The sequence below is a fragment of the Giraffa tippelskirchi genome, chromosome 7 (assembly GCF_054371585.1).
Source record: "Giraffa tippelskirchi isolate mGirTip1 chromosome 7, T2T-mGirTip1v1.2.pri, whole genome shotgun sequence".
Lineage (NCBI taxonomy): Eukaryota > Metazoa > Chordata > Mammalia > Artiodactyla > Giraffidae > Giraffa > Giraffa tippelskirchi.
Window position 1 is genome coordinate 157,533,175 of NC_137281.1, and position 18,095 is coordinate 157,551,269.

At 38.2% G+C, this 18,095-nt stretch overlaps 1 long non-coding RNA gene across 1 annotated transcript in view; it reads left to right on the forward strand.

The window, feature by feature from the left end:
• The first annotated feature begins 17,685 nt into the window (after positions 1-17,685).
• Positions 17,686-18,095, forward strand: part of LOC145512275 (uncharacterized) — a 71,771-nt gene continuing 71,361 nt past the window's right edge. The window contains exon 1 of the long non-coding RNA XR_014058446.1: positions 17,686-17,728. This is a non-coding gene — a long non-coding RNA (uncharacterized LOC145512275). The remainder of the gene's footprint in view (positions 17,729-18,095) is intronic.

Consider the following 18,095-nt stretch of genomic DNA (forward strand, 5'->3'; position numbering starts at 1 on the left):
TTCTCTTTTCTGTCAAATGACTAAGAGGTGAAAAAGCACACCATTATGGCGTAATATTTCACTCATGGCTTGAATAGGAGAGAGGGATTCCAGTTTCACCTTCACATAATGATAAAAGTTTGGGCAGGACCTGATTGTGTAAGTCTCTCTGATCACATTAGAAATTTGGGACTTATGAATTGAAACTACCTATAACCACTCAGGTTATGGTCTACTACTTAAGCATGCTTTTACTATTTCATGAAATTCTTGCTCAGGGAGAAGGAGCTGCAAGTAACTTTATTATTTGCTTCAGAAACCTCCTAAAAATGTATTTATTTGAACAATTTTCATCTGTCAAGGTCGATGGCACTTTCTCAAACTGCTTGACTCATAGAGCTGTTTATACTTCTAAAACTCACCTTCAGACATTTGTCTCCTGTATCTTTCAGTTGTAGACTATAACATCATGAACTTCGGCTGATGCCAGTAGGATATCTGTCCTGGATTACTCACCTAAACCACCCCTCTAAATTTATATATATTCTGTCTTTGACCTTCCACTTTGGAGATGCTACTAAAATTGTCAAATTAGTGACCTCTCTCACTGCAGTAAGCAAGAAACTTGGCTTGCATTATTAAGAAATTAATTTAACTTTTTTTTTTCCCTTTCCTAGCAATTGGCAATCAACAGATTTTAATTACTTTTAAAGTTTATTCAGGTCAGGAAGCAACAGTTAGAAATGGACATGGAACAACAGACTGGTTCCAAATAGGAAAAGGAGTATGTCAAGGCTGTATATTGTCACCATGCTTATTTAAGTTATATGCAGAGTACATCACGAGAAACGCTGGGCTGGAAGAAACACAAGCTGGAATCAAGGTTGCTGGGAGAAGTATCAATAACCTCAGATATGCAGATGACACCACCCTGATGGCAGAAAGTGAAGAAGAACTAAAGAGCCTCTTGATGAAAGTGAAAGAGGAGAGTGAAAAAGTTGGCTTAAAGCTCAACATTCAGAAAACTAAGATCATGGCATCTGGTCCCATCACTTCATGGGAAATAGATGGGGAAACAGTGTCAGACTTTATTTTGGGGGGCTCCAAAATCACTGCAGATGGTGATTGCAGCCATGAAATTAAAAGACACTTACTCCTTGGAAAGAAAGTTATGACCAATCTAGAGAGCATATTGAAAAGCAGAGACATTACTTTGCCAACAAAGGTCCGTCTAGTCAAGGCTCTGGTTTTTCCAGTGGTCATGTATGGATGTGAGAGTTGGACGGTAAAGAAAGCTGAGCGCCGAAGAATTGATGCTTTTGAACTGTGGCGTTGGAGAAGACTCTTGAGAGTCCCTTGGACTGCAAGGAAATCCAACCAGTCCATCCTACAGGAGATCAGTCCTGGGTGTTCATTGGAAGGACTGATGTTGAAGCTGAAACTCCAATACTTTGGCCACCTCATGAGAAGAGTTGACTCATTGGAAAAGACCTGATGCTGGGAAGGATTGGAGGCAGGAGGTGAAGGGGACGACAGAGGATGAGATGGTTGGATGGCATCACCGACTGGATGGACAGGAGTTTGCGTAAAGTCCGAGAGTTGGTGATGGACAGGGAGGGCTGGCGTGCTGCGATTCATGGGGTCGCAAAGAGTCAGACACGACTGAGCGACTGAACTGAACTGAACTGAACTGAGAAAACTTGATCTAGAGGCACAAACCGATAACAAAAATGATGTGTTAAAATGCTTGTTGAATTAATAAATTCCATACTTAAAGGTCCATCCAAAGCAATTTACTATAACAATAGAAAAGCGGTGTCAAAAGCAAGAATATTTCCAAGGACGACAGAGCAGGTGGTCAGCTCTCTCTGAACCCCTCCTGCTCTGCTTCACTCTGGCCCTTGCCCTCAGTGCTCCCGTCACGTGGGTGACCTGTTTCTCTGGAAACACAGGCTGAAATCCAGCCCATCTTCCCAGAGCCGTACACAAGGCCACTCGATTCAAGAGACTGCCCACGCTCCCTGTGCGCTGCGCTCAGTCGTGTCCGACTCTTTGTGACCCCATAGACTGGAGTCCGCCAGGCTCCTCTGTCCATGGAATTTTCCAGGCAAGGATTCTGGAGCGGGTTGCCATTTCCTACTCCAGGGGGTCTTCCCGACCCAGGGATGGAACCCAAGTCTTGCGTCTCCTGCATTTGCAGGCGGATTCTTGACCACTTGCGCCACCTGGGAAACCCCTCACAGAGCTCAGCGCTGACCAAACTGTAAGTAGCAGTTCTCATAGCGCTTTATTTAAGCTTCCACTTCAAGTCCTCTTTCAAAATATAACCATCAGCTCTTCAATCTAGTCTATGAAGTTTTCAATTTCTTATGTGAGGCACAATTATAACTTAATTCTTCCTCCCTTCATCTTCTGAAAGTGAAAGTCGCTCAGTCATGTCCAATTCTTCACGATCCCATGGACTATACAGTCCGTGGAATTCTCCAGGCCAGAATACTGGAGTGGGTAGCCTTGCCCTTCTCCAGGGGATCTTCCCAACCCATGGATACAACCCAGGTCACCTGCATGGCAAGCAGAGTCTTTACCAATTGAACTATCAGGGAAGCCCTAACAGGAAGTTTACTTCTGCACACAGATTGGATATGCAACAAACTGAAGTGGATTTGAGACTCTTCCCCAGATTGATAACTGAGTAAAGCTGTACTATTCATTGCATGTCTGCATAAGTTATATTAATACTAAATTTTATTTTTAGAAAACAAGTAAAAGCATCACTTTACCCCAGATATTTTTTTTAAAAGTTTGATGTCTTAATTAATTAATTAGAGAACCAAGTAGATGTCATAACTGTTTCAAAGAAGAAGTCTATATATATGTATATATAAATTTGTATGGAGAAAAGACTGTTGAAATTAATATAAAAATAGATGAACACTGACTTTTCCCAGGGAGAAGAAGGTAACCAGCTTCCACTAGACAGAAAATATTTGCAAGTCTATAGTCAAGAATTGCATTGCACTGCTCTCTGTTATCCACAACTTCCAGAGGTGTGAAGTAGCTCACAGAAAATCTAGGCAAATTACCCTTGAGTGTTTACTCTAGACAATACACTGCTTTCCCTTGAAATACATCTTCCCTTGCAGTTATAATAGTTCACTCCAATTAAGATCTGAACTTTTTAGATAAAATATGCAATCTTTCAGGCAGAATAAAAGTTAAGTCTATTCTAATCTGCTGTGTGTTTCCATCTATCTCCCCCTTTAATTCCCACGCAATCTCGTCCAGTAGAATGACTTTAAAATCCGTAAAATGCCACTTCAAGATTTGATTTTTATGTGATAGATTATGCAATCTTGTGGTATTTAAAAACTATCACTATCAAAGGATGTGATTTCTTTTTATTTGGCAAATTATCTTGCGGTACATGAAAAGTGGGTTGCTGTTCATTTCTTCAGGAAGTGTTTTTCTCAGAAAAAAAATGTATTGAACATGAAAAAATTATTAGAATATATATATACACATATATACACGTTTGTACTAGTATGACTGTCAATGCTTACCTATACTTTCCATTATATAAACAATGGTTTTAAAATAAGGAAAAATATTAGTGAAATAAATTTCAAAACTATTTACAATGAAAGCTGTATTTTATGAAGTTTCTTAAGCGATCCTAAAGTTCTGCATTAGGCTCCATCATATTTCCCTTCTAAATGTTCCCAATTATTCTTTGGCCTGACAGTTTCATCTATAGCCGACATTAATTTCTAACTTCTCAGACTATGACAGACAAAGCTAAGATCCTACTGTTTACTTCAATGGTAATTTCCTCCAGATTTTGTGTTCTAAGCCAGAGCCCACACAAAAACTTTACTTAAGATTTTTTCAAAGTTTCTGGTTCTTGCAAATTTCAGTTTTAAAAATTCCTTCCCAAGTTTGGTATTATATCTTCCCACACAGTAATCCTTCTTTTACCTTCTTACATTATGCTTTTCTTCTTGAGGATAAACCAAAAGCACTGGAGAGATTACATTTAGACTTCAAAAATGTCTCTCCTTTATTTCAGGAGGTGCCAAAACCTTTCAGATGATTATACTAGTTTGTGATCAAAGATCCTAGTATAAGTACGTTTCAAAATAAAGAAAATAATAAGGATTAAAAGAGACTGTGACTGCAGCCAAATTATCTAAAATTCACCAATGACAGAAAGATTTCACAAAGATAATGACAAATGGTCATGATAATAATAAAAGTTAAATTTATTAGACACTTCTTATATATTAGAAACTTCTCTAAGCGTTTCATATACATTGTCTTATTAAATCTTCATGCAACAAGAAATATTTTAAAAGTATTAACCTCTGCTTCTTTTTACCCATTACTTATTCAGTTATGTAATTGTGAGGGCAACCCATACTTTCCTTCTTCCAGGTAGAAAAGTAGCAACAGACATACAAGACAGAAAACGTAATGCTTTATCATTGTGTTTCAGACACTTAAATTCTTGGTACAGATTTTGCATCAGTGAAAGGACCTTTAGAGAAAATTTTTTTCTCCTTAAAATCAAAATCCAGAGACTAAAATGACTGAAGGCATACAATTTATGCCATAAAGAGTAGGCATCAAAGAATGCCTAATGAGTCACAGCCAGTCTTCCTGCATACTCAGAGAGAGAGAGAAAGGAAGTCTACCACACATTAATGAAATGATCTTATTCAGACCATTGCAATAGGGAGTTTTATACATGAGGAGTATCCTAAAAAAGTGGGCTTACCTTGTGGCTCAGGAGGTAAAATATCTGCCTACAATGTGGGAGACCCTGGTTTGATCCCTGGGTTGGGAAGATTCCCCTGGAGTAGGAAATAGCAACCCACTCCAGTATTCCTGCCTAGAAAATTCCTGAAAAAAAGGAGGCTTGGAGTTTTTTAAAGGCAGCTAAATAAGGGAGTCACGGGGAAAGCTAGACGTGGTTTCTACCTGGGAAATGAGAGAATATGGGCTCCCCAGATGGTGCGGTGGTAAGGAATACACCTGCCAATACAGGTGATGTGAAAGATACAGGTTCAATCCCTGGGTTGGGATGATGCCCTGGAGTAGGAAATAGCAAACCACTCCAGTATTCTTGCCTAGAAAATTCCATGGACAGAAGAGACTGGGGAGGGGGTCTACAATCCAGGGGGTTGCAGAGAGTGGGATATGATAGCACACACACACACACAGACACAAGAGAGAAAGAATATAGTGGTCCTTGGCTATTACTCTCTATTCTGAAAGAGAGAATGATGGAGGGATTTTCTAAACTTAAGTGCTTCCCCACAGTGCAAAGTTAAACATTATACCACATGAGAAAAATATCTCAGGGGCTGGGACTGAGATGTAGAGTCAGAGATACTAGCAAAAGAGTTAAAGGCTGGGTGGGCTTTGCAAAGGTGCCTCTCACCTTGATCTCACACACAACCTCAGGAGCCATTAGATTGGAGTCCAAATTTGAAATCTAGGCAGGATAGGAGAGGGATGAGTATGAGGATCTGTGTGGGAGAGATGCGGATCATTGCTGAGTGTGGTCCGGGAGAGCAACAGATTACCCTTTACCCTCTTGCTCCCCCTCTCCCTTTCCCAATCACCAACCTCCAATCCCTGCAAGGCTCATAATCAGAATGAATGGACAAGGGACACAGTGTGTCTGAACAGAAAGACCAGACATAAAGTCAGTAGAATTGCCACTTCCAAAGAGGTGCATATGGGCATGCAATTTCCTAGCAAACACTAGCTAGGAATCTGCTCTCAGGTCAATAATTCACACTGAACAGACATTTCTCCAAAGAAGACATACAGATGGCTAACAAACACATGAAAAGATGCTCAATATCACTCATGATTAGAGAAATGCAAATCAAAACCACAAGAGATATCACCTCACACCGGTCAGAAAGGCCATCATCAAAAGTCTACAAACAATAAATGCCAGAGAGGGTGTGGATAAAAGGGAACACTCTTGCACTGCTGGTGGGAATGTAAATTGACACAGTCACTATGGAAGACTGAATGGAGATTCCCTTAAAATCTAGGAATAAAACCGCCATATGACCCAGCAATCCCACTCCCAGGCATACACCCTGAGGAAACCAAAACTGAAAGACACACATGTATCCCATTGTTCACTGCAGCACTATTTACAATAGCTGGAACATGGAAGCAACCTAGATAATCCATCGACAGAGGAATGGTTAAATAAGTTGTGGTATATATACACAATGGAATATTACTCAGCTATAAAAGAACACATTTGAGTCAGTTCTGATGAGGTAGATGAACCTAGAGCCTATTATACAGAGTGAAATGAGTCAGAAAGACAAATATGACATCCTAATGCATATATACGGAAGCTAAAAATAAAAATGGTACTGAAGAATTTACTTACAGGGCAACAATGGAGAAACAGACATAGAAAACAGACTTAAGGGCATGGGGAGAGGGGAGGAAAGGGTGAGATATATGGAACGAATAACATGGAAACTTACATTACCACATGTAAAATAGATAGACAACGGGAATTTGCTCTATGGATCAGGAAACTCAAACAGGGGCTTTATATCAATCTAGAGGGGTGGGATGGGGAGAGAGATGGGACGGAGGTTCAAAAGGGAGAAGATATATGTGTACCTGTGGCTGATTCATGTTGAGGTTTGACAGAAAACAATAAAATTCTGTAAAGCAATGATCCTTCAATAACAAAAATAAATTAATAAAAAATAATAATTTACACAAGGCATCTTGTATCTTCCTTGTTGAGGTTTATAGGGCTCTTTCAGGCTACTAGCTTTCTCTGGGCTCTTTGTCGAACTTCTCAAGGAATATAGGAATGGCATTCATCTTTATATGTCAGTATATCATTTTAATATTCAGTATATATTTGAACACAAAACTCAGAAGTTTTGCGATAATGTTCATATTTCACCTATGGTTTCTCAGCCTCCAAATTATTGCAACTTTGATCAGGATAATTCTTTGTCTTTTCATTCATTGTTAAGATATTTCCAAATATCTTTTAACTTTACTGATAGATTACAGCAGTACTTCTCCCCTTCTTCTGCAGTGTAGGTTGTGACAATCAAAAATAACTTCTCCAGTCATTGCAAAATGTCCCCTGGAAAATAAAGTCCCTCTCAATTGGGTGAAAGCCACTGGGTTAAACTATGAATTGCTCTTGACTGACTGGCATGGAAGCGGGCAGGTGATACTGGTCTGGCCAATAAGAACAAGTTTTCTGGGCGACTTCTTTTCATGTGAGTTTGCTCAGGCTGTTCTAAAACTTACCATAGGCTGGGTGGCTTAAACAATAGATTTTTTTTTAAATCCATTTGGTTCCTGGTGAGAACTCTGTCCCTGACTTTCATTTAGCTGCATTCTCATCGTGCCTGCAGATGACGGGCACTGAATGATGAGGGAATTAGACAGAGAGGAGTCTGTTTTTCTTCCTCATCTTATAATACCATGGTCTTATCAGATTAGAGCTCCAAACTTATTTAACCATAATTTATTCCTAAAGATTCTGTCCTCAGAGGGAGTCACATTGGAGATTATGGCTACAACATATGAATTTGGGTGGAACACAATTCAGTCACAGCACCTTCTGAGAAGGTGTTTTTTTTTTCCCCTACTCTTACAAAGGACCACAAAAAATGTGTCCTGTTGCTTATTTCTACCTTTTAAAATGGTCATTTGAGGAGTAGAGGCATTGACCTACCTCTTATGCCATCTTTAGGAAAATGGCTAATCCACTGTTGATGATGACTGGAAAGTAGGAACAATTTTTTAATTTCCCCACTTCAATAGATTTGTTTCAACCCATTACCTCTTATATCCTCCTCAAGCTTCAGTTATAATCTGTTCTGGCTCTCTGATCAATAATTGAGTCCATAAACTCCCAATGTACATTATTGGACAAAAAATTAAATCATCACAGCAGAGTCTGGGCATCCCTCAAATACTTTGTTCTAAGATTATCTCCAGGAAACTCAATTTACGCCCCGCAAGCCACATTTGGAAACAGAAAGAACTCTTCAGTATATCTTTATCTAGTAGCAAGGAGAGGAGGAGACCTTCACTGAGAAGGAATGAAAAGGCAAACCTGTGTCCTGCACAGGCTCAGAAAGATTACCTTCTCCAAGACTCGACATGTCTTACTGTGTCATAAAAGAGAGAGAACTAAAGGGAATTTGAAGGAGGGACTGGCGGCAATTTAGAAGCTCCAGATTTTCTATATGGAAACAGGGTAGGGGAGAAGGTTTGCTTGGATGGATGTCAAGAAAAAGCATGGAATTCACCGTGAGGATGGGCTGCTCGGCCTCATGACTGAGGGATGCACAGGGAAGGATCAACCTAGGCAACCCTACACAAAGGCCCAGAAGTCAAGCTGGAGAGAAAGCCCAACCCTAGCACAGCAACTTAAGGAGAGTTTTGCTGACCTAACAATTCAGCAGGGAAGTCTCACTGCCTAGGATTCAAGACCTTGTAGGCACCCTTGTCTTATTACCACAAAAGATGCTCCAGAATGGCCATAGGATCAAAAGGCCTCCGTAAATCTCTATATATCTGTGTCAAGTTGGTACAGATTTGTGAACTACTAAGCGTGGAGAATTTCTTATGTCAAAAGATTACAAAATCCTAAAGGAAAGAATTATTTTATATTTGTGTTCCCTGTACTAAGTAGAGTACATGAACAACTAAACCTTTCTGGAGGAAAAAAAAGAAGAAATTATATAAGTGTATGAGTCAGTCTCAGTTGAATTATGGACAAGAACAAAACACTCAAGGTAACAGACTAACTAGCATGTGGACGTTTGGAAGGACAAGGATGTAAGTTCTGCCAAAGACCATACTTGTCTTGGTCATCACTGTATCCTATGTGGTGTGAGCAGTGCCTGGCTGATGTATAGCTGTCACTTCATAGACAGTTAATAGAGTTAAAGCTACTTTTTCCCTTTAACTTATGGTTGCTAAATGTGAGACGTTTTTATTTATTTTGAACTTTTCTCAAATAAGTTTTCAAACTTTCTTTCATGATTTATTTAGTTAAACCCGCCCATAGACTTCTGTTTTGCCTTTTTTTTTTAAAATTCATTGTCCTTATTTGCCAATCAAAAAAGTTATCTAAAAATCTTCGGTAATGAAAACTCCATGCATTCAGAAGCAATGAAGGCAAAGCCCTTAGAGGACCTGGATTCTGGATCAAAGGCACATTAAAAAAAAAAAAGTTGCCTGTTCCAAAACTGAACCCTAAGGTAAAGCATATAACTCCCTGCCTGCTTTAGTTGGTGAAGTGAGCAGATGATCAATATGAGGGATTGGTGAGAGAAGGACATTCATTTCAGTGTTGATCAATACCAGACCTGCCTTCAGGGAGAGAGAGCCCACTGAAGCTATGCCACCTGCTCCTAAAAGCACTTCAAAAGGAAAGGAGGAGGGAAGTATTTTTTTTTTTTCCGCACACGTAAAGCTGATTTCTGAAAAGGTAAATGTATATGTTTATAAATTGATAAAAAGAGACATGACAATATTTTCCTCTAAGTATCTTGACTGGTAAAACTGACCACATTTTGTCTAGAGGTTTTCTAGCAAGTTTCATACATGAAAGACAAAATAGAAGATATTGTCTTTAATTTAATTTAAAAACTTAAAAAATTGTTTCGACAGTTTAAAGCTCTGAAAAATGATCACATACAATAGTACCATATGCCTGTTCAACCCTTTACAGTATTGAATATTTTGCTACATGTTACCATGATTTGATTCTTGAGAACTTTTACAGGAAAATTTGTTGAGCATGATCAGACAAAAACTGTTATTCCTATTTGACAGATAAAGGAAATGAAACTCATAGAAGTTAAGTGATTTAAAAGAGATTGCAGAGCTAAAATTCTAGAAATAAAAAAAAAAGTAATGCCTTCTGACAATATTAGACAAGAGGAAAAGTTTCAACTCAGTGATGTCAATTTCAACCAAATAAGAAAACTGGAAAAACAAAGCAAGTGAAATACACAGCATGTTTAAGGAAAAAAATAATAATAAAGATAAAACAGAAATCAATGAAATGGGATACAATAAATAAGAATCAGTGTAACAAAAACTGAATCCTTGAGGAGATCACTAGAACTGATAAGCCTCTAGTCAAAATCATCAGAAAGACAGTAGAGAAGACACGAGGAGAAGACATCACTACAGACTCTGCAGGTAATAAAAGAATACTGTGTAATTCTTACGAGCAATGTTACATCAATATATTTTACAAGTTAGATTAAATGGGAAAATTCCTCTTCATACAGAAATTACTAAGCTTACTCAACAAGAACTAGATAACCTAAATCCACTATATATGAAATGATATTTGTAGTTTAAAACTTTTCCACAAAGAAAATTCTAGGTGTACATAGTTTCACTGTGAATCTATCAAACATGTAGTTGATAAATAATACAAATTCTATGTAAACTTGTTCAAAAAAAATGAAGAGGAAGAAATATTTCTGAGTTTATTCTATCATACGATTATTACTAGCAACATTCATGAACATAGATTAAAAAATACTGGATATGAAATTCAAACATAACTAAGTGGAGCTTATCCAAGAAATGCAAGGTTTGCTTTACCTTTATGGGATCAATTAATATAACTCACCACACTAACAACTAAAAAAGAAAAAAAAACAAATGATAACTTCAATAGACACAATAAGTGCATTTGACAAAAGTCAAAATTCATTCATCAAAAAATCTGTCAGCAAAAGAGAAACAGAAGAAATCTTCAATCTGACAGAAAGCATCTACTAAAATCTACAGCAAGTATACTTGCTGCTGAAAGACTGAATACTTTTCCCCTATTATCAGAAACAAAAATAGTATGTCTTCTCTCACTACTTCTACTCAACATTGTACTGTAAGTTTTCTTGACAGTGAAATCAAGCAAGATATAGACATAAAAATATCCAGATTTTAAAGGAAGAGATTAAAGCCATTTATCTCAGATAATGTGATTATCTATTAGGCAATCTGATGGAATGCACAAAAAAGCTATTAGAACTAATAATTGGGTTTAATAAGGTGGCATGGTATACAGAAATAGATTGTGGCACAGTAAGTCTATTACAGCAGAATACTTGGTCAGGTTTTCACTCCTGCTAAGACAGTTAACTGTTACAGCTTCAGTTTCCCTTACTTTTGTTATGCCCACGAAGTCACAAGCAAGTAAACGTCCTGTTTCATCTTTCACCTTTGAGGTGCTCCGAGGTGGAGCTGAGCTGGAACAAGGTGATCTTTCGTCTTCTTGTTTCAGTTCTAATATTATAAACTACTATCTTTTTCATGGCATATTTAGGGCCACGTTTTTCACATTTTGTGTGTGTGTGTGGTTTGATGGAGACTTGGCTGTTTAAAATGGCTCTGGTAATAGTGATGAGTGGCAAACCACTCCAGTATTCTTGCCTGGGGAATCCCATGGACAGAAGAGCCTGGTGGGCTACAGTCCATGGGGTCGCAAAGAGTCGGCCACAACTGAGTGACTAACACTTTCACTTTCTTTTTTTCATATATTTGCTAAATAATCACACATTATAGCTTTTATTCATCACATTAAAACATATTAGCTACTGGTAACAGATGATTTATACATCATTTGTTTGGAAGCAGAGGTAATGTTGTGTAGTGAAAATAACACTTATAAAGCAACTATTATAAGCCAGCAACAACATTGAGTTTGTTGAGAAATGTTATTTAGTTTCATCCTTACAAAATCCTTCAAGATGTGAAAGACTTTCTCATTTTAGAACTGATAAAATTAAACCTAGAAAGTTAAATAGCTTTCTCAATGTCACGTTTTCAGAGGCTGACCTGCAATTCAACCCCAAGTTTTCGTGACTCCAGAGTTTCAGGATATATATTATATTGTATTATATTTATTATATATGTTTTCTCCTCTCTCTCTTTAGTCGCTAAGTCATGTCCAACTCTTGCAACCCCATGGACTGTAGCCCGCCAGGCTCCTCTGTCCGTGGGGTTCTCCAGGCAATAACACTGGATGGGGTTGCCATTACCTTCTCCAATAAGATGTTGTAAATACCATGTTCTTGTGCTCATACCTCTGAAATGATAACTCTCAGAAACTTTCGAGGTAAACTCTCCGGTGTCATGATTCTGTATGTATCTCATTCAGCCTTCCTATAACAATTCATGTAGCTTCCCAGGTGGCGCTAGTGGTAAAGAACCAACCTTCCAAAGCAGGAGACATAAGCCGATCAGGTATGATCCCTGAGTAGGGAAGATCCTCTGGAGTAGGAAATGGTAACCCATTCCAGTATGCTTGCTCGGAAAATCTCGTGGACAGAGGTGCTTGGCCTTCTACACTCCATAGGGTCGCAAAGAGTCGGACATGACTGAAGCGACTTAGCAGCAGCAGCATTCTATAGCAGTGTAATAAGCACAATGTTTATGTAATAAATTCATAGCAACACATATTTTTGTCAATACAAAATACATGTTGAGGAAAACATGCATGTTCCATAGTTAAATACCAAACTCCGGCTGTCTGCATCAGTGAAGAATATGTTTGCACTCCAATTGTTAAAATTAATTATTTGTTTATGTAAGACATTCTGCCTTCATTAATGCACATGATTAAATAGAAATGCTTCAGAACACAATAATTATTAACCTCACTTCACTAAAAGGAGTCTCACATTCAGTCAAGAGCTTTATAAGTACGGTTACAAAAAAGGCAAAAAATCTTCCTTAAACTAATTCAAGGTTTGCTTGAAGAAAGGAAAATATAAATTCCATTGATGTGTTGGCTCATTGTTCTTAACACAGGCTTCAGTCATTGCACCATCTTCAATTATAAAAGCGTATATATATGTGCATGAGCATATCCACATATGTCTGCATATGCATATGAAAGCCAAACAGCATCAGATATAGTTTAAAACTTTGTAGTTAAAGATACCGAAAGAATTGAGTATATAATCTGGCACTGACTTATACTAACTTTGGAGAATTAATAAACCATGTCTTTGCATTGTATCACCCCAAAAGCCATGCTGAGCCAACAGAAAGGTGATGTTCTTCTATTCTGCTAAAAGTGCTGTTCATACCCTCATGTTCATCTGAGAATACGGTTATAGCTCAGTCACTCAGTTGTTTTTTACCACTCTTTGTGATCCCATGAACTGTAGCCAGTCAGGCTCCTTTGTCCATGGGGTTATCTTGGCAAGAATACTGGAGCAGGTTACCATTTCTGACCCCAGAGGAGTTCTTGACCAAGGGACTGAACCTGTATCTCTGGAATTGGCAGGCAGATTCTTCACCACTGAGGCACCTGGGAAGTCCTGTCATATATATATGGCATATAATGAATATGAAATATGTTTTCCACCAAAGAAATTAAGAGGATGAAAAATGGGGAGATTTTTGCCAGTTTTAAGTTAAGATAGAGCTATGGTTTTCAATGTACAATCTTTAACCTATTGTTAGATTAGGAAAATCCTTCCAATGGGCTGTGAAACTAAATAAAAAATATCAGTCTTTCATACGGTTCTTACTGGTTTGTGACAATTTCACAGATTTTTTTTTATATAAATAAATAGGAACTACTTCTTGGTAATCAATTAAGTAAATTACTACACATTATTAAAATTTGGAATTCATGAATTTAAAAGTTCAAGGACAATAAACATTTTGCTAAAAAGTCTTACAGTCACACAAAGATGGAAAGTTCTGTGAGTTCTCTCTCCGGGCTTGAGCACAGAGGGTTTTCCAGAAATATCACGTTGTCTTGAGTTGCACATTTTTAATTGCTGTTCTTCTTTTCAGTAATTACTTATCACAATTAAAGAGTTTGCTGCAGTGTCTAAGTGAGTACTGTTGCATTTTTCTCTAACTAGAGTTTATTCGGTTCAGTCACTCAGTCATGTCTGACTCTTTGCAACCCCATGGACTGCAGCACGCCAGGCTTCCGTGTCCATCCCAAATCCTGGAGCTTACTCAAACTCATGTCCATTGAGTCGGTGATGCCATCCAACCATCTCATTATCTGTTGTCCCCTTCTCCTCCTGCCTCTAATCTTTCCAGCATCAGGGTCATTTCCAGTGAGTCAGTTCTTCCCATCAGGTGGTCAAAGTATTGGAGTTTCAGCTTCAGCATCAGTCCTTCCAATGAATGTTCAGAACTGATTTCCTTTACGATTGTCTGGTTTAATCTCCTTGCAGTCCAAGGGACTCTCAAGAGTCTTCTCCAACACCACAGTTTGAAAGCATAGAATCTTCAGCACTCAACTTTCTTTATAGTCCAACTTTCACATCCATACGTGACTACTGGAAAAACCAGAGCTTTGACTAGATGGACCTTTTTCGGCAAAGTAATGTCTTTACTTTTTAATATGCTGTCTAGGTTGGTCATAGCTTTTCTTCCAAGGAGCAAGCATCTTTTAATTTTGTGGCTGTAGTCACCATCTGCAGTGATTTTGGAGCCCAGGAAAATAAAGTATCTCAGTTTCCATTGTTTCCCCATATATTTGCCATGAAGTGGTGGGACCAGATGTCATGATCTTAGTTTTTTGAATGTTGAGTATTAAGCCAGCTTTTTCACTCTCCTCTTTGACTTCATCAAGAGGCTCTTCAGTTCCTCTTTCCTTTCTACCATAAGGGTGGTGTCATCTGCATTTCTGAGGCTATTGATATTTCTCCCAGAAATCTTGATTCTAGCTTATGTTTCATCCAGCCCAGCGTTTCTCATGATGTACTCTGCATGAAGTTAAATAAGCAGGTTGACAGTATACAGCCTTGACGTATGCGTTTCCCAGTTTGGAACCAGTCCATTAGTCCATGTCCTGTTCTAACTGTTGCTTCTTGACCTGCAAACAGATTTCTCAGGACGTTTGGTGCTTTTCCAAAAACTACATATTAATATATAGTGTGTAGATAAATGTGAATAGGGAAATTACAAATAGTATTGACTTTATTATATATTTTTTTAATTCTGCCTTTTATATGCATTATCATTAAAAAGAAAGATTCGATATGAATAAGTTGGCCTTCGATTAACGATGCCTAGTTTCCTTTTTGAAGCATCAGAAAACTAGAGACAGCAAGGAGAGGGAAAGCTGTAAGTAAACACATGTCCACACCACGGTGATTCCTGGGTGGGGTCTGAATAATTTTAATACTTGTGAGTACGGACTGAGAATGAATGAACTCCCATTACAAAATAAGGACATTGTCTATATTCTATTCTTTAACATAAAGCACAGCTGTGTTCTATGCAGTTGGATTTAGATATTAACTTTTGCTGGCTCCTAAGAACTTAGGCAAATATTTTGAACTATCTTCATACTGGACTCGTCTTTTTTCAGGCCCTTGACTTCATCTTTTGTAATTCCCATGACATCTTGTACATACAGTAGGATTCTTGCTTCAGTGCTCACACTCATTTTCGAAGTCTTAATTTTGATGATGCTTGCTTTTCTCATTGTTTTACTTCACAAGCCTCTTGTTAACTGCTTTCTAAGGAATCATTTGCCTCTCTCAATAGCTCTGCAAAACTTGCCTTTACAGGTCTATGACTTCCCTTTTTCCTTATCAGAATTCCTGGGTATTTGTATGTTTTCTCAGTTGCTTCTGCCTATCATGATGACTATCTGCACAGTGGAATACTAAGTAATGCATTTTAATCTTTTCAAAGCAGAAAGAATTATTGCCTTTCTTGGAGTCTTTGCTAAAAACAGATTCTCCATCAGGCAGCCCTGTGACATTTGCCTTGTAGCAAATGTGACCTAGAACACATTTGTGTTTGTGACCTAGGTCACATATGTGACCTTCAAGTGACCTAGAAGAACAAACTTTTGGGAACAGCTCAGGGAAATTAGTGTTTAACCACATCAAATTCATTTTTTTGTGTAACTGAATGGGTTCTTGGAGTCTAAGTTTTCATATGTCTTTATAACTTTGACCACCCCTAGTGTCTTAGTGGCTCAGATGGTAAAGAGTCTACCTGCAATACAAGAGACCTGGGTTCAGTCCCTGGGTCAGGAAAATTCCCTGGAGAAAGTAACAGCTACCCACTCCAGTGTTCTTGCCTGAAGAATTCCCTGGACAGAGGAGCCTGGTAGGCTTCAGTCAGTGGGTTGCAAACAGTAGAATGCAACTGAGTGATATCACTTTCTCAGTGTGTTCACAATATGTAAAACAGATGTCAGATGTTTGACTCTAGGGTAAACGCTCTAAATAAGACCCTCTGCTGATCTCCATCTACCTTAGAAAACCCTACCTTTAAGAAAGGTTTCACCATGACTAGAAACCCCAGAATAAGTGATATTTTAAAATTGTTAAATGCTTTTAAAATAAATGACTGTCACAGTTTTTATCTATACCACATTAATTCAAATTAAATGTGTTTAAAAAGTAATACTAAATGCAGTCACAGAACTCTGGCAGGAAACTTCTGGAAATTAGTCTTAAAACTGACAAAACTTAAAATCTCAGATGTTAAATTTACATATGGAAGTTACTGTTTAAAATAATATATGCAGAGTTCATTAGAGGAATTTGTGCCCCACACAACTTATCAAAATGTGGCTAAATGTATAGTCATCAGAAACTGGTAATATCAGTTTCTGCTAGATTATTTTCTTTGCTAATAGCCTGTCTAATAAATTAGAATGTTAAAAATGTTTGCATATTTTATACCCATTTGTTATCCTTCTTCAGCCCAGGCAGGCATTGCTCAGTTAAGCATGGAGAGCTCATCAACCTCCAAAGGACTTTGGGTTTAGTCAAGTCCCCAGGGTGTGCTACAAAATGAGAAAGTATGCCTCTTGACATTAAGGTCACAGGAGAGAACAAAATTCTCTACCAAAGCAGTGGGAAATGATCTCCCTAGTGTCAGAAAGTGACAGAGTTAGATATATTTCTAGTTGTTTTTGAACTTCATGGGAAAAACAGGGGGCAGACTAAAATACAGTAACAAAAGTGTTTATAATTATGAACTTTTATCCTGTCTATAAAGTTGTCTCCAGAAATATTGCATCTTGAATCACGAAGTTTTAAACTGGGACAAAATACTCAGAAGGGACTTTTAATCTTTAGCTGGGGAGACACTAGAAATGGGAACAACAGTAACTTAGTTGTTCTCTAGTTACATTAGGAGCACTAGGAAGTAAATTTGGAGATATCGCATGGATTTTCCTAATGAAATCAGCTGTTTTCTTAAGCTGTGATTGTCACCGGCATAGGGCACAATATCTTCTCATTTATTCTCTTCATGTCGGAATCTTCTATCAGCGGGAGTGTTTCTTGAAGGCTCTTACGAAGTCTAGTTCTTTTTTATATTCCTGGTCCTTGGCATATGGAATGAAAATCAAATAAAGCCTTCCTAAACAAAACATAAACAAATGAAGCCCTCTGTTACTCTCTCCTTTCCTGAAACCAGCCATGATTCTATCTATTTTCAATAAGCATATAAAATGCTACCAATTGGACAGGAATTAGGATGGTCAGGATCTCCGAGCCCAGTGGGGGAGCCCCACAAAGCACAGAAGAGGCTTCTGATGAATAGGGACCAGTTTTGCCTCCCTCGTCTCTGATGGGACACTGAGCTGCTGCCTGCTCTGCATGCTGTAACAATGGGAGGCGGAGCGGCCACTGGGGTCACTGCGTGGGCTCTGCTAGAAGAGAGCGGCCAAGGACAGCATGCCAGCTAGAAAAGGAAAGTTTTGTGTTTTGTTTTTTTCCTATTCTACCTGCCTTTTACTCCCTCTAATAACTTCTTGGGGAAGAGCAAACCAGGAAGCCAGCTGACAAAAAAAAGAAATTTATTTTGTAAAGTCCTACTCCCAACATCACAAAGTAGCAATAGAAGAGTATAGAGTTCAGAACTAATACCTTAGTAACCAGGGCATGATGGTATATTAGACAACAAACTCGATTACAAAATCCTTGAAAGCTCAGGCCTTCTCCAGTGCCTATCAAAATGAGTGGAAAATTAAAGGTGCTTAAAACTCTTTGCTGCACTGAAATAATTTCATTTCAAAATTAACTCTAGAACTATTTATCGAAAACAAATATTTATCACAGGCA